The sequence below is a fragment of the Poeciliopsis prolifica genome, unplaced genomic scaffold, assembly GCF_027474105.1.
Source record: "Poeciliopsis prolifica strain line A6 unplaced genomic scaffold, Auburn_PproV2 SCAFFOLD020, whole genome shotgun sequence".
Classification (NCBI taxonomy): domain Eukaryota; kingdom Metazoa; phylum Chordata; class Actinopteri; order Cyprinodontiformes; family Poeciliidae; genus Poeciliopsis; species Poeciliopsis prolifica.
In genome coordinates, this window is record NW_026562395.1 from 5,748,257 (window position 1) to 5,754,256 (window position 6,000).

Genomic DNA, 6,000 nt, shown 5'->3' on the forward strand with positions numbered 1-6,000 from the left:
TTTTTTTTTGAGTCTTGGTTTTTGTGTTATTCTAATGTCTCGGCAATGGACTTTAATCTAATGACCGTGTCATAAGTACCCAGGTATTATCTTCAAAAAATATACATTTGCAACATTCTTTCTGAACTATTTAGTTTCTGTTTATTTTCCAGGAGGCAGAGGGAATTCGAGCCCAGTTGGCGGGATGGAGGCTAACTTTCAGATGTATATAGAGGGAGCTTTTTCTTTTTTCTTTTTACAGACACTTAACTCCAATTAACCTTCATTCTCTGATTTGCCTTTAATCACATTATCCGACGGTATTCGAGTCCATTTTTGTACCCCTCTGCTACATGCCCAAAGAACAGTGAAGCGGCGCAAGAACAAGCTTCTCCTTGTGTTGGATCTCTCTATTGCCCGGTGAAACATGCTATAGTCTTCTTTGTCCGTTTTCTCTTTCCCTACTCTAAGATCTCTCATTACTTCTCGTCTTAGCCCCCTCTCGTTGTCTCACTCTCCTTCTTTCCCCACTCCATTGCAGGATTACCCTCAGGCTATGACCAGCTTCAGATAACGTCTGATTCATGCCCATAGTAGGCTGCTGCCTTTACTTGACTTCACTGTACAACAGGATTGGGCTTTGAGCAAGCAAATGTTTCCACATGAGAAAGAAATTCAAGAGGACTGTTAAAAGAGGAAAAAAAAGTCAAGAAATGTCATCCAAGTGTGCTTTCTATTTCGAACATTTCCATTTTTATTTTTTACAAAACTCTCCAGACTAAGTAGGTCATCGCTGTGTTGGATAATTTTACTTCTTAGCCAAAAACTGTAAGAATGGACAGTATTGAAACAGAGGCATAAACCGTTTTTTTTTTCCCCTTTTTTCTCCCGCCCCCCCTCCTGCTTCTTGTAAAAACACATTCCAGCTGTCGAATGTGTTCAATCCTGCTGCAATATATAAAACTGTTTCAGACTACCTGCCTGTCCCCTAAAGCAATTACAAGTGACAGAGCTCACTTTTGGCTCTTAAACCCGAACGCCTCAAAAGGTACCTGTTGAGCTGTCACCTTCCCTGACACATTAGTAACATGCTTTGTCTTCCAGTTGACACATGAATGACAATGCATGGAATTCACAGATTAGGAAAGATGTCGCTTCAGGAGATTTCTCCACAAAAGAGAAGTACCGTGTGACGTTTATTTTAGTTTTAAAGCTAATACTGCAGGCAGGATGTAGGAAAATAATAATAATAATTATTATTATTATAAAAAGAATGTAAATTGCACTGTACGCTAGTTTAATTTAGCAAAATTTGATCAAAACAATTTGGCACAAAAAGGTTAAGTCAATTAGATGGAACACAGTGCCAACAAAAACAAGTGACCAAGATTAACAGAATAAGCAAAAGAATGTGATTAGGCAGAAAATATTTAATTAACTACAATTAGCTAAAAATGACTAGCTAAAGCAAGGCTTGCTGATGCATGGTAATCATTGTAAATTACTTTTTAAAAAAAAGTATTTCCTGAGTTTTTAAAAGCCGGTGTTTCAAAGATTCTTTTGAAATTGCCATTTGAAATTGCCGTAAGCTAGCCTCGTGAAGCTAAAGCTAGCATACAAATTCAGTAAGTAATCCCAAGTTGTTTTTTTAAAGTAGCTTTTAGGCTACAAAGGAAGGTAAAAGTAGTTAGACTTGTTGAAAAGAGCCCATTATTACTTTTTTATATAATAAAAAAAATTGCTCAAGAAAAAGCTACAGCTTTTCTTCATTTTGGAAGTAAAATGAAGAAATTTTCCAATTTATTAAACCAAAGTAAAATAAGTTTAAATTAAATACACAGATTTGTTTTTATTTGTTATTTAACACAATATGACAAAAATGATGCATGTCCTTTCCAATAGTCAACGGACATACTTGACTGGTATTATAGACATCAAACCCGACTTGTGATTGCCAATTGGTATTTTAAAAATGTTCCTCAACTTCTTGAGGTTGGAAACCCTCTGTGCCATCGCCCTAATCTTTAATTCTTTCCACACAGTCTGTCATGGATTGATATGTGAATGAATTATTGTTTTTATATTTACGCATAGTGAAGTGGTTTCAGCAGTGGTTTGACATTAGAGCTGTTAAAAAAAAAACATTACTTTTAATAGTTGAAATACGGGACATAACAGCTGGAATTTTAGAAATACTGAACGGAAAACTTGACATACGTTGACATGACTTTGACATGTTAGATGAAAGAAAGTATAAATTTCATTGCCTGAAAAAACACATTGATTTCTTTAAAAAAACATAAAATGAGTGAGTCAGTGAAGGTGAGCTCATCTGATCTCCAGGGGAATCAGTGTTATGAAGCGCTTTATTTCCTTTTTAGCACATTATAGATCTGACCTCTTGACTCATTTGGCCATTCATTGGATTCGGTAAAAGCTGCTATTGAATCATTCTGTAAATAGAATTTCTCCCTTTTTAAAAAAATTAAAAAGTTAGGTTTTCTATACAGCAAGTGTGGATCTTCAGTAAAATAAACTTCAGTAGAATATGTTGACACCAGGGAGGTATGCATTGTTATTCCTTATAAGATGTTACGTTCCGTCATTAATCACGTCGGGGTCTGGTGTTCAGCGCGCCGGAGGTGTATTAAGTGAGAGCCGTAAATAAAGCAGCTTTGTAAATTGAGTGCATTTGGGGGCAGCTCTTTTTCCTGCCGACAAAGCTTTTGATCATAGTGAATGTCATTATTTTTTTGGTGTGTTTACTTGCATGAGGCAGAGGAAGACTTCACACCTTTTTCCTTTTTTCTAAATAATGACACCTCTGCAACAAGGCAGAGATTAGAGATAAATGTTTGCGTTTCACCCTCAGACTAATAAAAAGGTAAAACTTAAAAGGCTCCAAAGTTATTTTTAATGGCTTTCAGCGGAGGGAAAAAAAAAAAGACGATGGCAGACTCCAGACCGGCCTTTAAACTGATTTGAATTTTTAAAACGACCCCCTGAGAAAGCATGCAAGTGCTCTTTTATCACGCTCGGTAAAAAAAAAAAAAGAGTGAGAGAAAAAGAAAAAAATAAATGCGTAGCCAATCTTTTATTTACCGTTACCTGCAGGTCGCTCATTAAAATCATCAAACCTCTTTAAAACTCTTCCTCGGATGTTTCACGTCACCCCGAAGGTTGACGAGATAAGCACGGGGTCATGGAAGAACAACAGGCATCGAGCTAGAAGGGAACACGGCGCTTATGAATAATGCATGCACCAAAGGTTTTGTCTAATGGCACTCTTAAAAGTTTTAAAAGTTCATTTTTCAGCCGAGGATGCTCTTGGCTAAAAAGCCTCTTTCTCCCACCCCACCGACGTACATGAAGTCATCCTCCAAACTCAGTGTGAGTGAGACACTGATTGGTGTAATTATGTTTTCAGTGATTACTTATCTTAATGGCACTCATCAAAATATGAGACATGAATCACAATGATTTCTGAATTAAGTTTCTGGAACAGACTGTTTTTCTTTTTTCAGTTGTTTTTCACCAAAAAGTCAAAAAAAAAAGAAGAAGAAAAAAAAAAAAAAGGGCTGCACAGCCCCTAAAGCCATCCACGCACAAACACTTCCACACACACTGTGAAAATTTCAAGAGGGCCACTCACCATCTTCGGTCACTTGGTGGTCATGGCAGGGTCAGAGGGAGAACAGAGGAGCTGAGAGAAGAGAGAGCGCGACCCCACGGCGTTTACGCTCACATCCCAGGCATGAGCAAGAGAGCAGCAAGTCTCGCTAACTTGAAAGCCCAGACGGAGTGCGGTGGGTTCCTGCCGCCGTGAGTTCAGAGGAAGCCGCTCAGTTGGTCAAGCCACGAAGGAGAAGAAACAAAACGGACAAAAAAAAAAAAAAAAAAAAGCCAGGGAGAATTCAAAGACGCTTCTTCCTCTTTACTCCTGGCTCTCCCTGGTGTAATTCGACCTGCTTCGAGGAGGACACAGCAGGCAGGCGCACAGAACCAGTTCCAGACCTGTCCCACTCTCGACGGCTGCCTCACCCCCTTCTTCTCTCTCAGGTTTTTCTCTAGTTTTTTTTTTTTTTTGGTATCGCTTAACTCTGGGTTCCGCGGCCCGGGTGATGAGCTCACCGCGGGCTCAGGTTTCAGCTCCTTCGGCTGGAATGCGAGGGCAGCGTTCGCAGAGGCAGAGCTGCCGGGCGAGGTCAAAGGCTACCGGGGCAGTTTGGAGAAACTAGGACGACAGGGGTATCTGTCATCTGGGACCAATGGAGGGAAATCTGAGGGGTCTGCAGAGCCGAGAACATAACAGGAGTTACAAGGGTCACGGGTTACGGATGTTGTGTAGCAAGGCAACATTTGACAGCTCTTGAGGCTATGGACTAGGCGACGCTCAGTACATTTACACGCTCAAATTCACACACCAGCACACACTACCACTCCTAAGTGCCAGATTTACTGCTCACTTAGAGACCGGAGTGTTTTCCTCAGGGAGAGACTTGTTTTTTCCCACCCCCTTTTGTTGAGCTACTGCTTTCACAGAGTTAGGTCAGCAATATGAAATCTACAATTGGATCAAACAAAGTTATTAAATAGAGCTTATTTTCCAAAATGGCATCAATCAGAAAACCTTAAACTTATTCTCTGAATGAGCCTGTCTCCTCCCTCAGTCTCTGTTTTCAAAGATTTAAACTATACAGTTCTTGCTGTGACTATACAAATGTGCAGCGATGATTTGTCTCCTTCCATCTTCATCTTCTTGTCTTGCCCATTTTGACAAACAGCTTGGAGAATTGAAACTCTGCCACATATTTATGGCCCAGGGAAATGGCATAAATAAAAAATTGTTTATTAAAGGATTTCTTGAGATTATTATTTTTTTCAATGGATTTGCTGAGATTTTTACATTTAAAAACAACCTTAAAATAGGATCTTGAATCTATTGAATAAAAGTTTTCAAATTTGAGGTTGGATTTTTAACATTTTTTTCCCCGCTATGTTGTTACCAGATAAATGTAATTTCTCACTCGTTTAAAAAAAAAAACTGATGTTTTTTCCTCTTCTGGAACGTCTCTTGCTTGTTTAGGGAATGTGATATCCAGAGAGAAGATTTGATTAAATAACTTGACCTCCTTGGTTATAAGGCATTTTGAACAAAGTGATCATGCATTTGTATTCTTACACACAGCTCTGCCAAAAAAAAATAAATACCAAATTAAGAATTGAACAAAAAAAAAAACCTGTTTCAAATAAATTTTCAGAAAAAGCAGTTTTTATTAAAACAAGTCAGTCCACAAAGCCTTAGCAAGGGAGAGTGCATTTACTGAGGAAAAACTGGCCAAAGTCTCAAAGGGAGATTAGTTAAAGTGCAGAGATCTAGGAGGAATTATTTCTGGGCTTTCACATCCGACTGTGCTTAATTTAAGATGGCGAACCTACAAAGCCAATGCACTTTTTTTTTACCAGCCGCACAGACAAAATAAACTGCATTCTCTTATTTAAAATAAGTTTCTATTAAAACTGGCTCTACATTTTTTTTTTTTTTTTTTTTTTGGTTTTCACCCCCCATGAACATACAAACACTTAGCAAGCATCTCTGCTTTTCTCGGTTTGACTTCTGGGTTGGGTTGAAAGTTCTGAAGCGAATTTAAAAGTCAGAATATTTATCTTACCTCAAATCCTTTACTGTAATGTGTATATATTTTTTCTCTCTTTCTCCTGGTCGCACACCGTCGTCGCCGCCGTCGAACTTCTCGGCTCTCGTTGACACGCAACTGTTAGCAATTACTGACACCTGTTCCGAGGCACGCGCTCGCTTTCGCCTCCGCGAGGCCACGCAGGTACAACGGTGGGATAATTACACGGCGTTTGTGCCACCTGGAGGGGAACAGCAGAGGCGTGAGGACAGGTGCTAATTCCTACCGAAGGCTAACCCGACGACACGGACCGCGGAAGGAAACGGCTAATATTCGAGGACAAAGTGTTAGCTGTCAGACTGACTTTCCGGCGTCGTAGAAATGG

At 39.4% G+C, this 6,000-nt stretch overlaps 1 protein-coding gene across 1 annotated transcript in view; it reads right to left on the minus strand.

The window, feature by feature from the left end:
• The window catches only part of flrt2 (fibronectin leucine rich transmembrane protein 2), a 66,536-nt gene extending 61,610 nt beyond the window's left edge, over positions 1 to 4,926 (minus strand). The window contains exon 1 of the mRNA XM_055044373.1: positions 3,632 to 4,926. The gene's annotated coding sequence lies outside the window, so the exon portion shown is untranslated. The remainder of the gene's footprint in view (positions 1 to 3,631) is intronic.
• Between the last annotated feature and the right edge of the window lie 1,074 nt (positions 4,927 to 6,000).